Genomic DNA, 18,639 nt, shown 5'->3' with positions numbered 1-18,639 from the left:
TAATTTCTTACATCTCAGCCAATTCTCTCTTCTGTCATTGGCATTTCCTTTCTCTGAATGACCTAGGTAGGTGGTTGATTGATTATATTAACATATGAATGACCCCTAATGATATTAACAGATAACATTTGTATCCTTAATTGTAACCTACAGAGTCTCTTAATTAATTGAATGTGCTGTGGAGACTCTACATTTCAAAACCAATGTTGTTTTATGTTGGCTCCACCTTTTTGTTCATTTAGCTTTGTTAGTATTTCATATAAGTTCATTTGATCCTTACCACTTCCATATGAAGCAGGTACTACTATTATTCTTGTTTTACAAATGAGGAAACAAGAGAATCCGAGATCTCAAGTGACTTTCCCAGCTGTTAGAGCTAGAGTTTGAACTTAGATCTGTTTTACTTCTGACCCAGAATATTACTCCTGATGTTTGCAAGTGGCTCTACCCTACCCTGACTCAGTAAAACACATGGCCAAAGTGTCCCGAGTTGAAAGCTGTACCACCTTACTTAAGGTACGTAATTAGTTGACTTGTGTTTTCTTCCTCACATAGGAATAATAGAAATAGTAGATTTATGTGTATGGGTATTAAATACTATTGTACATGTAAAAATGTTTAGTGTTAGGCTGTTATTACTATTATCCGCATTGAGCTAAAGAGGGTGGATTATATATACACTGAATATTGAAGACATAAAAACTGACCTGGAGTTCAAATCAGGACAATGGGGAATGGTGTTAAGAATTAAAACCTGTGGTGGAGGTATTTCACCACCTAAGGAGAGGTCTTGTTAATGACATAAGAGTTGTAGAATATAACTAGAGCTTCTTATGACAAATGCAGTTTACCACACATAACTGCTTATAGGAAGGTGCTAATGAGACACTGGCATTTCTTTTGGCCGTTATTGTACCATTTTCTACTTTGGATATGAAGTAAGAGTTTGGGTATACATATCTTTCTTTTACATATTACTTTACTATCCTACTGATCAGATGAAGGGCCTGTCTTGTTTCAGTGGTAAAATTCTCACCTTCCATCTTGGAGACCAGATTTGATTTATGGTCAATGTACCTAAAGATCAGTCACCACTTCACTGCTAGTTGTGGTTTGCTTGTATGTTGCTATCATGCTGATCAAGTTTCAGCAGAGCTTCCAGAGTTAGAAAGACTAGGAAGAAAGGACTGGCAATCTACTTCCAAAAATCAGCCAGTGAAACATTTGTGATTACAATGGTCCAAGCATATTGTATAAAAAGTCACCAGGAGTCCTGGGTTGACTTGATGGCAGCTAGCAAAAACAACAGTGAACAAATACATATATATAGCTTCTCTCTCTTTTAATCCATTTGCCAGGCTTCTTTAAATATGGGATGATAGTATGTGGTAATGGAGCTTGACCCTTTGAAGTCAAATCTGTTTAGCTAATACCCCGGTCTGATCTTTGCAAGCAAAGTGATAGAATTGTTATAATACAGTTGATAGGTTCTCAATACTTTCATGTTTGTCAAGTGTCCTTAGATCACACAGAATCTTACATGGCTGATTACTGCAAAGCTTTTTAATAACCTGCACCCACATTAATGTATTTTACTTAGTGTTACTTAATTTTCAATTTGAAAGCATATTTGATCTTTTGGTTTTGAGGTGAATTTTCTTAATCTGGGAGAGAACTGTTAAATAATCATAATTTTGTTTTCTGTTTTCAATTTTGTACTTTTTGCCTGAATATGTGGTATGTACCATTCATTTATAGTACAGTTATTTATCAGTGCAACATTAAATTTCAGTAAACTTGTACCTTTTTGTTATAAAGATATTGAAATCAAAATAATCAACTGTAAACACCACAACTACAGCTGCAGTTTTAAATATTTTATAATCCAATCACATTGTTTGAGTACTAATGCATTTAAATGTTGTTATGGAATCCCCTCTAGACTTTTTAAAATGGTTACTCTGCTCCTGAGTTTGCTATTTATGATATTCATAAGAGATGACATTTTTTAATAATAGAGAATTTGACTTAGAGAGCAGTGTTTCTTTGAATGTCTCAATATAATCTACAATTTTCTGGCTTAACTTTCAGAGGGACACAAATATAAATTATACTTTATTAATGAACATACAGATATACATCTGTTGTTGCCATTGTAATTAAAGTGACCTTATATGAAAAGTTTTTCCCAAGTCATTTACCACCTTTTCAGATATCTGGATGAAGCAGCAGTTTTGTTTGAAAACATAAGGGACCAGAGCAAAACCTGGTTTGAAAAATATAATTTCTCAAAGACTCAAAGGGAGGTCATGTATTATTAAGCACAATATATTTTAGGCAGATACAAGTCTTGATGATGTAGTTTATTTTTAAAAATCATACAGGTTGGAAAATAAAATTGGAATAGAACTCTTATTGAATAGAGCTAACATTAACTCACATCTTGTTGTTGGTCTTCTTAGGTGCCATCAAGTTGGTACCGACTCATAGGGACACTGTGCACTATGAAACACTGCCTGGTCCTGGGCAAACCTCACAATTGTTGCCACATTTGAGCCCATTGATGCTGCCATTTTGCCAATCCATCTTAATGGGGGTCTTCCTCTTTTTCTCTGAACCTCCACCTTAACAAACATGATGTCCTTCTCCAGCTGCTGGTCTCTTCTGACAATATGTCTAAAGTATGAGAGACAAAGTCTAGCCATCCTGGCCTCCAATGAGCACTCTGGTTGCACTTCTTCCAACACAGATCTGTTGGTTCTTTTGACAGCCCATGGTACTTTCAGTATTCTCCTCCAATGCCATAACTCAAATGCATCAATTCTCCTATGATCTTACTTATTCACTGTCCAGCTTTCACATGCATATGAGGTTATTGAAATACTATGGTTTGGGTCAGGTGTACCTTAGTCCTCAAGCTGAAACCTTTGCTCTTCAATATTTTAAAAAGGTCTTGTGCAGCAGATTTTCCTAATGCAATATGTCGTTTGATTTCTTGACTGCTGCTTCCATGAGTGTTGATGAAGTCTTTGACAATGTCAATGTTTTAATGTTTTCTCCATTGATAAGAATGTTGTTTATTGGTCCAGTGGTGAGGATTTTTGTTTTCTTTACATTGAGATGCAATCTGTACCAAAGGGCATGGTCTTTGATTTGCATTAGTAAGATTTTAAGTTCTCTTCACTTTCAGCAAGCAAGGTAGTATCATCTGCATATTGCAGGTTGTTAGTGAGTCTTCCTCCAATCCTGATGCCACATTTTTCTTCATATAATCCAGCTTCTCGGATTATTTGTTCAGCCTAGAGCTTGTATAAGTATGGTGAACGCATACAACCCTGGCAAATACCTTTCCTAATTTTAAACCATTTGGTGTTCCGTTGTTCTGTACGAACAGCTGCCTCTTGGTCTATGTACAGGTTTCTCTTGAGCATAAAATTAAGTGTTCTGGAATACTCAGACTTTACAATTTTGTCCCAAACTTGTCATAATCCACACAATTGAAAGTTTTTGCATTGTCAGTGAAGCACAGGTAAACATCTTTCTGGTTTTCTCTGCTTTCAGCCAAGATCCACCTGACATCAGCAATGGTATCACTCATTCCGTGTCCACTTCTGAAACCAGCTTGATCCTCTGGAAGTTCTCTGTCAATGTATGATTAAAGCCGTTTCTGTATTACCTTTAGTAAAACTTTACTCTCATGGGATATTAATGATATTTTCTGATCATTTCGGCATTCCATTAGGTTACTGCTCTTTGGAATGGGCACAAATACAGACCTCTTCCAGTCAGTAGGCCAGGTAGTTCCTTTCCAAATTTTTTGGCATAGATGAGTGAGTGCCTGTAAGGCCACCTCATTTTGTTGAAAGATTTCAAATTTTAATCTATCAATTCCTGGTGCCTTGTTCTTTGCCAATTCCTTCAATGCACCTTGGACTTCTTCCCTCAAGATCATTGTCTCTAGATCATATGCTACCTCTTGAAATTGGTGAACATTGACCATTTCTTTTTGGTACAGTGACTCTGTATATTCCTTCCTCCTTTTGATGCTTTCTTCATTATTCAGTTTTTGCCCACAAGTCAAATTTTAAGTTTTTTCTTCAGTTCCCTCAGCTTGAGACATATTGATCATGTTAACATCTTCCCTTTTGTTCTTGAAACTCTTAGATGTGAGAGCTACACAAAATAGAGGTTAAGTTCTCCAAATAGTAAATGTTGAAGTTGGGACCTGGACAGTCTGACCTCAGAATCTCATATTTAGTATTAATTTAGTTAACTATTAATCAAATACTTTGGCTTGAAGGACAAAGTGTTATTTTGGATCCTGGTTGTGACGTTGTAGGATATGTACTGCTGGTGTGACTTTTTGGATATGTACTGAACTGCTAACTGCAAGGTTGGTGGTTCAAACCCACCAGCTTCTCCTTGGAACCCTCTCCATGATTGCTATGAGTCATATGCATGTTACTATTTAGCAGCAAGTTAACAACATGTGCTTAATTAGAACACATGAATTTACTGCCACAAATGGTTACGAATTGGGCTGCGAGCCGCAAGGTCAGCAGTTCGAAACTACCAACGGTTCCGCGGGAGAAAGATGAGGCAGTCTGCTCCCGTAAAGATTAACAGCCTCGGAAACCCTGTATAGGGTCGCTATGAGTCGGAATCGACTCCACGGCACATAGCAACAACAATGGACAGAGGTTTCATTTTCAGACACAAATATACTTAAACTTTTAAAACATAGGTATTTCAATAAAATGATTTTTATTTACTTTTAAAGTTGTAACATTTGTTCTCTTAAATGTTTTAAATTGATTTAAAATACTTAATTAAGCAGTAAATATTTTGTGTCTGATTTAAGAATCTGAAAAGTGAATTGGCCTTAATAATTTTTGTTAGACATTTATAGGCATGTTAATAGCTGCTACTGTGGTTACATTTTAACATGACTCATTCAGTGAATACTTAATTACATGCTCGTATGTAAACATTATCGGGTACTATTAAAAAGTACTTTCAACTGAAATATGATATAGAAACAACATTTTTTAAAAAGTGAGTGAGAAGAGAGAATAATAAAGACTTACAAAAGTGGTTCCTAGTAACTGTAAAATAATATTAAAATGTAGCTTATTGTTGTCAAGTGATGTCCAGTTCGGCTCCCACTCATAGCAACTCTGTATAGGGTTTCTGAGAAGCAGCTGTTGGGTTAGACACCGATCTTCTGGCTAGCAGTTCAATGTTGATTCTATAATGCCATACCAGAATCCCAAAATGTAACTTACATGTTTATCATTTGGCATTTATTTTAAAATATAATTTTGTATTTTAACATTGTGTATGTTCTCTTGATATATCACACAAATAACAGTATAGGTACAATTTGTGAAAGGATATTATTTTGATAATCTAATATGATAAACAGGTAAAACACTAAAAACCATGGAAAAGTTACAGTACAAACAAGCTTTTAGAAGTATCAGTTACAATATAATAGGCTCTAATGGTACAGCAAGCTTGGTTTGAACAACAAAGTCAGCTATTCAAACCCACCAGCTGCTCCTTGGAAACCTTATACAGGGTTGCTATGAATCATCACCAATTCAAAGGCACTTAACAACAACAATGGTACAGTCAAATTTAAAGTCAGGAAAACATCTAGTTATACCATCAAACTGATTGCCTTGTTCAACTTTATTTCTTGTGATTTGGTTAGCAGATAAATTGTCACTTAAATGAAAAGAATGAGATATACATATGCTGGTTAATTCTAACAAACAAAATAATAAATTGCCAACCTAACCAATGAAAAAAGAAACATTTGGAAACTCCTTTTTTTAGTGCATATGACGTGGGAGGCAATGAGTTAACCAGTTTTATAAATATATCATTTAATCTTCACACCACTTATATAAAACATCTAACTTTAACCAATTGACTTTTACTTAACTAAATTAATGAAGTTCAGTGACTTGCCTAAGGTCATATATTTGAAAAAATGGTAGGACCAAGATTACATCTCAGGTCTCCTCACTCAAATTGTGGTTTTTGAGCACTGCATGATAATCTCAGAATGTCTATAAGAGTAAATTCATTCCGTTTTTAAAGTAATTTGTATAATTGACTTTTTTCTTTCCCTTCAATTCCCCAGTAGCTCAAGGCGACTTGGTTGGCATAAAATATTTCTGTAACAAAACCTCTTTAGGCAAATCTTTAATATCCAATCAAATTATTAACAGCTCTTTGTAAGAAATTTCTGTGTATCTTTGCAACTCTTCTCTGAATTCCTCTCTGGTTCTGTGTTGAGTTTGCCCTTGAATTTATGGACGGCTTTTATTCTTAGTGCTATGGATCAAATTGTGTTACCCCTCAAAATGTGTGCTGGAATCCTAACCCCTACACCTGTGGAGGAGTCTTGGTGTGGTGGTATGGACAAATGAGCTGTACTGCAGTCATTTGGACTGTAAGGTTGGCAGTTCAAACTCACCACTTGCTACTTGGAAACCTTATAGAGGGTCACTGTGGGTCAAAACTGACTTGACAGCACTTAACAACAATAATAGCTGTGGAGGAGTCGTGGTGTGGTGCTGTAGGATAAGCACTGGATTGATAACTACAAGGTCAGTGGCTCAAACCCATCAACTGCTCCTCAGAAATCCTATACAAGGTCACTGTGAGTTGGAACTGACTGGAGGATACTTAACAATGACAAGAACAACCTATCTGTAGATATAATGCTGTTTGGAAATAAGTTTTTGTCATGTTAATTAGACCACTTCTTAGTAGGGTTGGTTTTAAATCTAATCACTTCTCAGTTATAAAAAGAGCAGATTAAAATCTGAGACTCATACAAGGCTGAAGGAATATGCCATGTGAAGATCACCAAGAAATCAAGGAATAACCCCGGGCTACCTACAAGGAAGGAATTGACAAAGCTGAAATCCTGATTTGGAATTTAAACCTCCCAAATTTGAGAAAATAAACTTCTGTTCTTTAAAGCCATCCCCTAGTGGTATTTGTGTTACAGCAGTGCTTCCTCCATTCAGGTTCATCACTTCACTGTGCCCTCCTCAAGTGTTAGTCTTTCTGTGGAGAAAATTCTTCCTCATGAAAACTATCCTTGCGTATCTATGATGGACTCTATTCCAAACTCCAGGAGCTAAATGAGCCCAGTATGAAATTCTCTGGACTCCATTTTGGTCAAGTCCTCCTCCTCAAATCATAATGCTAGATGCCTGACCTATTTAGATAAATTATATGGTTTGCCATATACCCAAGTTACAGTTTAAAATTATATATATAAAAAAAAAATCGCTAGGTTGTTTGTTAGTCTTATACATAATTCTTCTTTATTCAGCTCAGAAATTAGAAATTGACTGAAAATTTGACTAAAACTAGTTGCTATGCAACTAAGTCAATTAATATTAGATATTAATAAATAATACCTGAATAGTCATCTTTATTTTGTAATTTAATGTAAATCTAACTCTTTTTATACGAAAACCAGGAAATCAAATTCACTGCCATTGAGTATATTCTGATTAATAGTGTTCCTGGGTAGGCTTTCTAATACTGGAAATATTTATAGGAGTAGAAAGTCTCTAACTAATTTTATTGTTGTTGTTAAGAGCCATGGAGTCAGTTCAGACTCATAGCCACTTGTATAGGGTTTCCAAGGCTTTAAATCTTCTAGGAAGCAGAAATCGTCATCTTTCTCCCATGAAGTTACAACTACTGGGCTCACACCAAGGATCTTGTGGTTCACAGTACAATGTTTAGTGTTCTCCAATTCTTTTTACAGGGTCTAGTAAAGCTTCTAAGTAACCTAGCTGGTGCAGTGGTTAAGTGTTCTGCAGTGAATTGAAAGGTGCATGGTTGGAACCCAACAACATAGCCTTGGAAACCCTACTGTCCCCTCGCCCCCCTCGGGGAGTTTTATTCTGTCCTGTGTAGCACTGTGGGCTAATGCATCAGACTTCAAAGTCATTTGAACTGCAAGGTTGGTGGTTCAAGCTCACCAGTCACTCCTTGGAAACCCTATACAGGGTCGCTGTGGGTCGGAATCAACTCGACGGCACTTAACAACAACAACAACAACCATGAGTTGGAATTGGTTTAGTGAAACTATTTTTATAATTTGGTACAATATTTAGCAAATATTTACTAAGGAGTTATTTACATGTCAGGCCTTTTTCTAGGACAACAGGCCTTATAAACCACTATGTTACTAGTTAGTAGCACTATGTTATATACGTAGTATTTTAATTGGCAAGGCTTTGCTGCTTGACTAGGTCCTGAACAGTACAATGGTAAACATCCCTGATGCTCTCCACATTCATTATGTTTTCAGGTTTGGACTGGTTTGCCTATAATTAAATATTCATAGAATCCCAAATTATATCCATAAATGTGTGTGATTATCAGTGCAAAATATCCACGGTCAATGATGCATGTGAGTTATGCTAATGACCCCATCAAGTTTCTCTTGCTCTTGTATGTGTCACTTCGTCCCTTCCCACTATGTACCTCTTTTAGTGTACAAGGACAGCTTTACAAGATGAAAGCAAAAGAGGAAATCCATTTACAGTGACAAAGTGGATTCAGTGGCTGCTTGGCCACACAAAGTGAATCTGACTATGGAAGTGGGTTATATATCAGCACCATCTGTGTTCTTAATGCTCAACAATTCCCATCCTGTGCTTGGGACAGTAACTTCTACTCTAAGGATGAAAATCTGCAGTTTTCAAAGTATGCTGCACTAAATACCAGTTTAGTAGATAACTTTTCCTAAAATTGTTATATCTCCAATCCTGCAATAACAGTGACCACGGGAGCAATAAGAACATCACACTACACAAGACCTCTTTGAGATGTTCAGAAGCAAAGAAGTCCGTTTGAGGACTAAAGTGCCAACTGACACAAGCCATGGCATTTTCAGTAACCCCATATGCTTGTGAAATTTTGGACAACAAATAAGAAAGACCATAGAATTGATACATTTGAGTTATGATGTTGGAAAAGACGCTTTGCTCCATTCACATCATTAAGGTCAACCTTTTAGGAGGCAACCCTTCCCCAGTCATATTTTGAGTTCCTTCTACCCTGAGGGGTTCATCTTCTGGCACTATATCTTGACAATGTTTCACTGCTATTCTTAAGATTTTCAGTGGCTAAACATTCAGAAGTAGTTTGTCTCTTTGTCTTCCTAGTTTGTCTTAGTCTGGAAGCTCCACGAAACCACCATGGGTGACCCTGCTGGTATTTAAAATACCAGTGGCATTGCTTCCAGCATCACAGCAACATGCAGGCCACCACAATATGATAAGCTGAAATGCAAGTGGTGGTATTTACCTGCTGCTGTTGTTGTCAGGTGCCATCAAGTCAGTTCCGACCCACAGTGATCCTATGTATAACAGAGTGAAACACCACCGGGTCCTGTGCCGTCCTCACAATTGCAGCTACACTTCAGCCAATTGTTGTTGTCACTGTGAAGTTGTAATGGCTACTAATGGTTGAATGCCACTGCTGTGCCATTATTTTCATCTGTTGCTGACATAAAAACTGAGATTTAGCAAGTTTAAATAGATTTTCCAAGATCTCTGTGCTAGAAAATGGCAAAACAAACACTTAAAAAAACCAACAACCCTGAAGAGCCCTAGTCTAGCTAATTAGGCTGACCATCATTCCCCCAAATTGATTATTTCTCATGGTCTCTCATGTTGCATTCTGGCTATACTTATTCTAACACAGATTGGTTTGTTCTTTTGGAAGTTCATGGTACTTTCAATATTCTCCTCCAACACGATAACTTACAATATAAATTCTTCTATGGTCTTCCTTATCCACTGTCCAACTTTCACATGCATGTAAGGTTATTGAAAGTACCATAGCTTGGGTCAGGCACACCTTAATACTCAAACTGACATCTTTGCTCTTCAACACTGTAAAAAGGTCTTGTGCAACAGATTTGCCTAATGTAATATGTCATTTGATTTCTTGACTGCTGCTTCCATGAGTGTTGATGGTGGATACAAGCAAAGTGAAGTCTTTGACAGCTTCAATTTTTTCTACATTTATATGGATGTTGTTTATTGGTCCAGTGGTAAGGATTTTTGTTTTCTCTACATTAAGGTGAAACCCAGATTGAAGGCTGTGGTCTTTGATCTTCATCAGTAAGTGTTTTAAGTCCTCTTAACTTTCAACAGGAGACCTGGTGTGGCACTGTAGGTTTATGCGCCGGACTGCAAAATCGTTTGAACGGCAAGGTCAGTGGTTCCGGCTCATCATCTGCTCCTCCGAAACCCTATACAGGGTCATTATGGGTCAGAATCGACTTGATGGCACTTAACAACAACAACAACAACTTTCAACAGGCAAGGGTGTATCATCAGCATATCACAGGTTGTTAATGACTCTTCCTCCAATCCTGATTCCACATTTTTCTTCATATAATCCAGTTTCTTGGATTATGTGCTCAGCATAAAGATTCAATAAGTATCATGAAAGAACACAAACCTGGTGCACACCTTTCTTAATTTTAAACCATCAGGTGTTCCCTTGTTCTGAACAACTGCCACTTGGTCTATGTACAGGTTCCTCATGAACACAATTAAGTGTTTCTGAATACTCGTTCTCCATAATGTTGTCCATAGCTTGTCATTATCCACACAATTGAAAGGCTTTGCATATTCCAAGCACAGTTTAACATCTTTCTGATATTCTCTGCCTTCAGCCAAAATCCATCTGACATCAGCAATGGTATCCCTCAGTCCACGTCCTCTTCTGAACCCGGCTTGAACCTCTGGAAGTTCTCTGTCAATGTATGTTTGTAGCCATTTTTTAAAAAAAATTATATTAAAAAATCTTTTACTTGTATGAGATATTAATGATATTGTCCAATAACTTCTCTTTGGAATGGGCACAAATGCAGATCTCTTCCAGTCAGTTGCCTTCCAAATATCTTGGCATAGATGAGTGAGTGCCTCCAGTGCTTCATCAGTTTGTTGAAAGATTTCAATTTGTATTCCCAGAATTCCTGGAGGCATTCTTGGAATACAAATTACTAATGTCTTCAATGCACCTTGGATTTGTTCTTTCAGTACCATTGACTCTTGATCATATTGCTACCTCTTGAAATGGTAGAATATCAACCCTTTCTTTTTGGTACAGTGACTCTGTGTATTCCTGGTGCATTTAGGCAGGGAAATAATTAGGGGTATTCTTCATTTTTGTCACCCCTAGCCCATGACAGACTCAAAACCAATGTTTTGAATTTTGATGTCCATTGGATTAGCCATAGACATAAAAGAAAAAGGCATGTACTACTCAAGAGCATTCTGATTACTGTAATTCACACACTCACCCTTCTAGAAGGTAAGGATTGACTTTGGAAGTTATCCATGACTATCTTCAGCTACCCCATGACTACCAATTTAATATTCATTAAGTGCCAGCTATGTGCTGATTTGGATAACAGAAATTAAAAAAAACGAAAGCAAATCAATATATAATGCTTTACCTAATGTAATATTTTCCTCCAATCTTTTAAGGTTAAGTAACATTGTCATTGTTTTTTTACAGATAAAGAAATAGACTCAGAGAAATTATGCAAATTATCAAAAGTCAAATAGTAAATGGAGATGCCAGGGATCAAATCCAGTTCTGATCAACACAAAACTCACAGGCTTTTCACTATCCCCTTTGACTTCAAAATTTGCAAAGATAATCTCTCTACAAATTTCTTCTAGGGGTCTGAAAGGATTGAGGTGTGGAAGTGCCGTCCATTTACTTTCTGTAAATGCTTGCCTATTTCTAAATCTGGACATTGTGTTTTCCTGCCCTGATCCTGGACAGACCACAGCAGGGGAGCTAAGCTTCCATTCATTCTGATGGAGTGTCCCTTGATTCTGTGTCAAATTCCAGATTTGACCTTCCTATGTGCTAATCATCAGCATGAAAAAAAAAAGATTTGTCTGGAGCTATTTCAGCGTTGGCATTTAGGCAAGCCTGTAGTAACAACTAGGTGTGCTTTGTAGAAAAGAGGGCAACAAGGTAACCCCAAGAGGAATGGGTCTGCTTTTCCTTCATCCAGGTCAGTTTTATATAGTATGAGTTTATTTTACTTATCAGGTTGATTACAAAGGATTTGACACTCTATAATTTGGTATAAAATTAATTTTTCCTCCAAAGTGACTCTGTTAATGAAACACTTTTTCTTCTCATTTCTAAAATACCTGTCATTATGGCTTATTAGATTTGTACATTTCAGAAAGCTTCTAAGAAGATCTGAACATAGATGATGGCAAGCAAAGGAGAACAGTTCCAATGAAGGCGTTCACTAGTTCAATAAGTTCACACTTTCTGAAAATATTTATAATATCAATTCTTACATAGATCTATAAGATAGATTTCTTCATTAAAAATCTATTAAGAGTTAGAAGGAATATATTAAACAAATTATGAATGTTCTAGGGCACTGCTAAACAGCAAAATTAAAACAAAGCTAAAACAGCTCAGGAAAAATATATTTCATAATTAAAAATGAACTTTCATTTGACACTGAGTTTTGCCACTGGCTAATTATTTTTCAAATATTTTAGTTTGGAATCTTGATCATTTTTTTTGTGTGTGTGTATGTGTCATCAACTAACTAGTAGTCTATGTTTGGTTTGTTGCCAGTAATATTTTGGATCATATATTTTCTCCTTTTAAGGAAGAAAACACACACACTCACTGTGTGCAAATGTAAGTCATGAAAATTATAGCAAAAGAGTGCACACTTTTGGTTATCATGAATGCCTTCTGATGTCATTAAGTTCATCCTTGATGTTTCAGATTATGGGTGGTATTTTATGTTTCTAAGTAAAAATAAGGGGCTCTGGTAGTGTAGTGGTTATGAATCGGGCTGTGAACCTTAAGGTCATCAGTTCTAAACTACCAGCCGCTCTGCAGGAGAAAGTGAGGCTTTCTACTCCCGTAAAGATTTACAGCCTCGGAAACCCTGTACAGGGTCGCTATGGGTCGGAACCGACTCGACGGCACTTAACAACAACAACAAGAAGTAATAAATGCTTCCTGAAAAGTTGGACAGGTCACATTCTTAAACTTCATGAGATGATTACTTTATACCAAACCCCATGAGTGAAAGAAACTTCATCAAATTATGGCTTCACCAAAAACTACTTTGAAAGTCTTTTCTTTGAATCTAGGCACTTATTCAATTAACTAAAAACCTGCTAAGTGTAGTTTGGGAAACACTTGTTAAAATCAGGTAGTTTGAATGCTTCTAACACATTTTGGTCATGCTGATTCCTATTCATGGCAACAGCGTACATTATGGAGTATAACTGCTCAATAGATTTTTTTTTTTCTTTTTTTACTGTAATCTTTATGTGTGGCTAAGGCTTTTCTTCTTAGGTGCTGCAAGGTGGGCTTGATTTGCCAACCCTTAGCTTGGTAGTTGAACACAAACCATTTGCATGGTATAGAGACATCTGTGTTAAGAGCCAGTCATTTAAATTAAAATGTTTTTGAAGGGTTACTTATATACACAGAAACAATGGAATTCAAATTTTCTTTTTAAGGCCCGATCTATCCATCCATCTATGTTTGCCTCATGCATTGATCAAATCTTTCTTGATCACTTATTATGCTAAAGCATTGCATATTAGAAAGACACTAAGACAAAATTGTGGCTATCCTTAAGAAATTTATAGATTAGACAAGGTGACAGGTGGTACTGTAGGTTAAGTGCTTGACTGGAAGGTTGGTTTGAACTGCAAGGTTGGTGGTTCAAACTCACCAGGTGCTCATTGGAAACTACACCAGGTTGCTATGAATCAGAACTGAGTCAACGGCATTTAACAACAACATAATTATAATACACTATGAGAACTAATGTGTGGCTAAAGCTGTGCCATAGTGCTGGTGTGACATTGTAGAATAGGCACTAGACTGTTAACTACAAGGTCAGCAATTCAAACCCACCAGCTGCTCCTCGGAAACCCTGCATTGGGTTGCTGTGAATCAGAGCCGACTCAATGGCACTTAACAAAACATGTGCCAATTGAAAGAGGTCAAGTAACACCTTAACATCCCATGGGATGTGTGGCTATCCTACTTAAAGTAGAAAATAATTTATAACCAAGTCACGTAAAATGCATGGCTCTGTATTCTGATCGTCCTGACTGTATTTCAGGATTTCTGAGTTTAGATTCAGTTTTAGATTTGCTTCTAGAGGTTTCTTGAAAATCTCTTGGTAAATGATTTACTTTTTTTTATATTTTTTATGCTTTTAGTGGTTGGGGTTTACTTATTTATTTTTCAAATTAATTTATTTCTTAAAGCTTTTATTGTGAATTGATAGCAGTTTACACTTGAGTCAGAACTGACTTCATTGCACACAGCCACCACCAAACTGTAAGAGAATGCATTTCTGGTCGGTAAAATCATGCACATGTTATCAAGTCAGGCTGCTATCCTTAAGGTCAACAGTTTGAAACTACCAGCTGTTCCGTGGGAGAAAGATGGGGCATTCTGCTCCTGTAAAGATTTATAGCCTTGGAAACCCTGTACAGGGTCGCTATGAGTCAGAACTGACTTCATGGCACACAGCCACCACCAAACTGTAAGAGAATGCATTTCTGGTCGGTAAAACCATGCACATGTTATCAAGTCAGGCTGCTATCCTTAAGGTCAACAGTTTGAAACTACCAGCTGTTCCGTGGGAGAAAGATGGGGCTTTCTGCCACTGTAAAGATTTACAGCGTCGGAAACCCTATTCAGGGTCGATATAAGTCAGAACCTACTCCAAGGCACACAACCACCATCAGGTAACTAAGACACAGACAGATGACATCCACCTAAATGGAATCCTCAACTCCAAACAGTTAAGGTGCTTGGCTACAACAGCAAGGTTTGGGGTTTAAGTCCAACCAGTGGTACCTCAGAAGAAAGATCTGGCAGCAGTGGACTGGTTGTTGTTGTTGTTATGTGCCATGGTAACAGCCCCCAAATGGCAATTCACACATACCAGCCACTCTTGAAAACCCTATTCAGGGTCTCTATGAGTCAGAGTCAACTCAAAGGCACATAACAACAACCAACAACAAAGCAGAATCCTTAAATACAAACAGTTAAGTAGCTTGGATACTAACCCAAAGGTGAGATTGCAGTTCAACCAGAGGTCCCTCAGAAGAAAAGCCTGGCAATCTATTTCTGAAAAAAATAAAAATCAGCTATCGGAAACTGCTCTAACACTCACAGGTCACCAGGAGTTGGATGGAGATGACCTGACAGCAACTAGTTTACGTGACGCAGGAAGGGCTTTTGCACGGGGAGTATACTAAGATGGAATATATACCATTATATCTAGGGCTGTGTTGCTGTTGTTAAGTGCTGTAGTGTCAGTTTCAACTCACAGCGACCCTGTACCGGGCTTCTAAGGAGCAGGTGGTAAGCCTGAAGTACCGACTGTGCAGTTCAAACCAACCTTGCGGTCTAGCGCATCAACCCACAGTGCCACACCAGCACTCTAATTATATACCGTTATAGTCCTGGTGTGGCACTGTGGGTTAATGCGCCAGACTGCAAAGCCATTTCTACTGCAAGGTTGGCGGTTCAAGCTCACCAGCTGCTCGTGGGAAACCCTGTACAGAGTCAACTCGATGGCACGTAACGACAACAATAGTCAATACACCATTAAAATATTAGAACAATCACAGAAGTCGAGTCTCTGGATGTAAGTTGTGAAATGGAGAGTTTGAATACCTTGGCTTATAAGAGCTTTGGTATGTTTGAAGCATGACTGTAGGTGTTATGCTTAGGTTTGTGAGCACATTTGTGTAGTTGAGAAGAGGAGACATTATGACAAAAACTGTTTATAAAAATCTGATACAGAGGGTAACTTGGAGTTTTACAGCAGACTTTCCTGAGAGTTGTAGTGGTTACGAATCGGGCTGCTAACCTCAGGGATAGCAGTTCGAAACTATCAGCTGTTCCGTGGGAGAAAGATGAGGCTTTCTGCTCCCGTTAAGATTCATAGCTTTGGAAACCCCATACAAGGTCGCTATGAGTCAGAATCGACTCCATGGCACATAACCACCATCACCATCCTGAGAGTCATAGATGTTCCAACAGAGGCTGGTTTACACCATTGCATAAATGTTACAAGAGAATGAAATATTAAGTAGGCAGCGAATTAAGTTTTAATATCCTTTACAGGCATGAATGAGAACTAGGATATTCCCACTTAAATTTGTATGCTGTCTCAACCTGAACTAAGTTTGAGGAAGTTGTTTAATCCTTCAAGTTCATGATTTTGCTCATCTGTGAAATAAGAATACTCTTAATATTATTCTGGTATGTTAATGTGAAGTATAAATGGAGAAATTTATGTGAAGCCTTTAGCACAGATAAGACCTCAATAAATATTAGTCCACACCATTGCTCAGTTTCTAGACATTGAGTCTCTAAACTATAGTAATACAAGTGACATAGAGCGTCTTATAAACTATTGTGCTAAAGTAGAATTCATCAGACTTGAAAATTCATTAAATATGAACCAAAGTAGAATAGAGGACCAAAAGAAATGCACAACACCAACAATTAAGAATGCACAACTATGATAATTGGAATTGCTTACATTAAAAACCAGAGAGGGAGATTTCTAAAACAGAATTTTCTGAATTTTGTGAGTCTTACACCTAAATGTATAGATAAAAATCGTTGCTGTCTGTGAAAAGAGTTGTTTTAAAATTATTTACTTCCAATTTGAAGAAACAATGAGACATTTGCCTTTTTTCCATCTGAGTTAAAAATCTTGTACAAAAAGGATTCTTTCAAAGCTCGAGCTTTCAGTAATTAGTGCAACAGCATAGACTTGTGGTGGGAAGGAAGATTGCAACCAGGAGGCTTGGATTCTATTTTGATTATATCCAGGGCTCATTTCAGTCTTAAGCCACAATTATAACAAAATTATCTATAGCTATGGAAACAGACTATTTGGAACATAGATAAAAGTAGTCTAAGTGATAGTTATTTCAATGACTGAGGCTTATTTACCTATGATTATCAGGATGCATGCTCCTTGGAAGCCAGGAGGGCGAGACTTTGTCTCACATACTTTGGACATGTTATTAGGAAGAACCAGTACCTGGCAAAGTTGAGGATCAGCAAAACAGAGGAAGCCCTCAACATGATGGACTGACACAGTGGCTGAAAAATGGGATTAAAAATGCGCACAAGGTCTGAACCAACTCATTGTTGTTGTTGTTGTTGTTAAGTGCCGTCGAGTCGGTTTGAACCAACTCATTAGCAAGTAACAATAACACCAGGATACTGGTGGCACAGTGGTTAAGTGTTTGCTTGCTAACTATAGGAGAAAGATGGGGCAATCTGCTTCTGTAAAATTAGAGTGTTTGAAACCTTATGTAACAGTTTTATCCTGTCATATAGGGAAGTTTGGAGTCCTGGTGTGCCGCTGTGGATTAATGGGCCAGACTGCAAAGCCATTTGAACTGTAAGGTCTGTGGTTCAAGCTCACCAGTCACTCCTCGGAAACCCTATACAGGGTCGCTATGGGTCAGAACAGACTCACTGGCACTTAACCACAACATAGGGACATTTAAGGAGCTCTGGTATTGTAGTGGTTACGAATCGGGCTGCGAACTGCATGGTCAGCATTTCAAAACTACCTGTTGTTCTGTGGGAGAAAGATGAGGTTTTCTGCTCCCGTAAAGATTTACAGCCTCGGAAACCCTGTACAGGGTCGCTATGAGTCGGAACCGACTCCACGTCACATAACAACAACAACAACACAGGGACGTTTGGGGTTCTGGTGTGGTGCTGTAGGATAAGCACTGGACTTCTAACTACAAGTTCGGAGGTTCAACTATACCAGTTGCTCCTTGGAAACCCTATAAGGGTTCATTGTAAATTTGAATGGACTCGGTGGCAATAGGCTTGGTGTTGGCTTTAGGATAATTAAAAATGTTTACTATTTAAAAATGTAGTAAAAAATTTAATAGCAATGAGGACATATGTATTCCAATATAAAAGCAAAAGCAAAGCTTAACAACTACAAACACGTTCTTCAACTGATAGCTTCACCTGTTTTGGAAAAAAACCACCTATTAAAACTTTATTTGATTTAGGACACCTGGTGTGGCACTGGGGTTGGCACTTCAAAACCACCAGTTGCTCCTTGGGAACCCTATACAGGGCCACTGTGAGTCTGAACCAACTCGATGGCACTTAACAATATCAGTTTTATTCATGTCACAGGAATAATGGTGTCATTGTCTTGCATTGAACTTTCTTATCCAGATGGGTGTTATAGATCAATCATCAAATATTTATATGCATTATAGGTCCTGGTGTGGTGCAGTAGAATAAGTGCTAGACTGCTAACCACAAGTTCAGTGGTTCAAATCCACCAGCCATTCCTCAGAATCTGATACAGTGTTGCTATGAATTGGCATCAACTTGAGAACACTTAACAACAACAACAACAATATACAATATGTTGTTGTTAAGTGCTGTCGAGTTGGGAGTTGGTTCCGATTCACAGCTACCCAGTATGGGGTTTCTGAGTGGATCTGAACTGCCGACTTTGTGGTTCGCAGTCCAGTGCAGACAGAG

The sequence above is a fragment of the Chrysochloris asiatica genome, unplaced genomic scaffold (genome assembly GCF_000296735.1).
Source record: "Chrysochloris asiatica unplaced genomic scaffold, ChrAsi1.0 scaffold00114, whole genome shotgun sequence".
Lineage (NCBI taxonomy): Eukaryota > Metazoa > Chordata > Mammalia > Afrosoricida > Chrysochloridae > Chrysochloris > Chrysochloris asiatica.
This window is presented reverse-complemented; position numbering follows the sequence as displayed.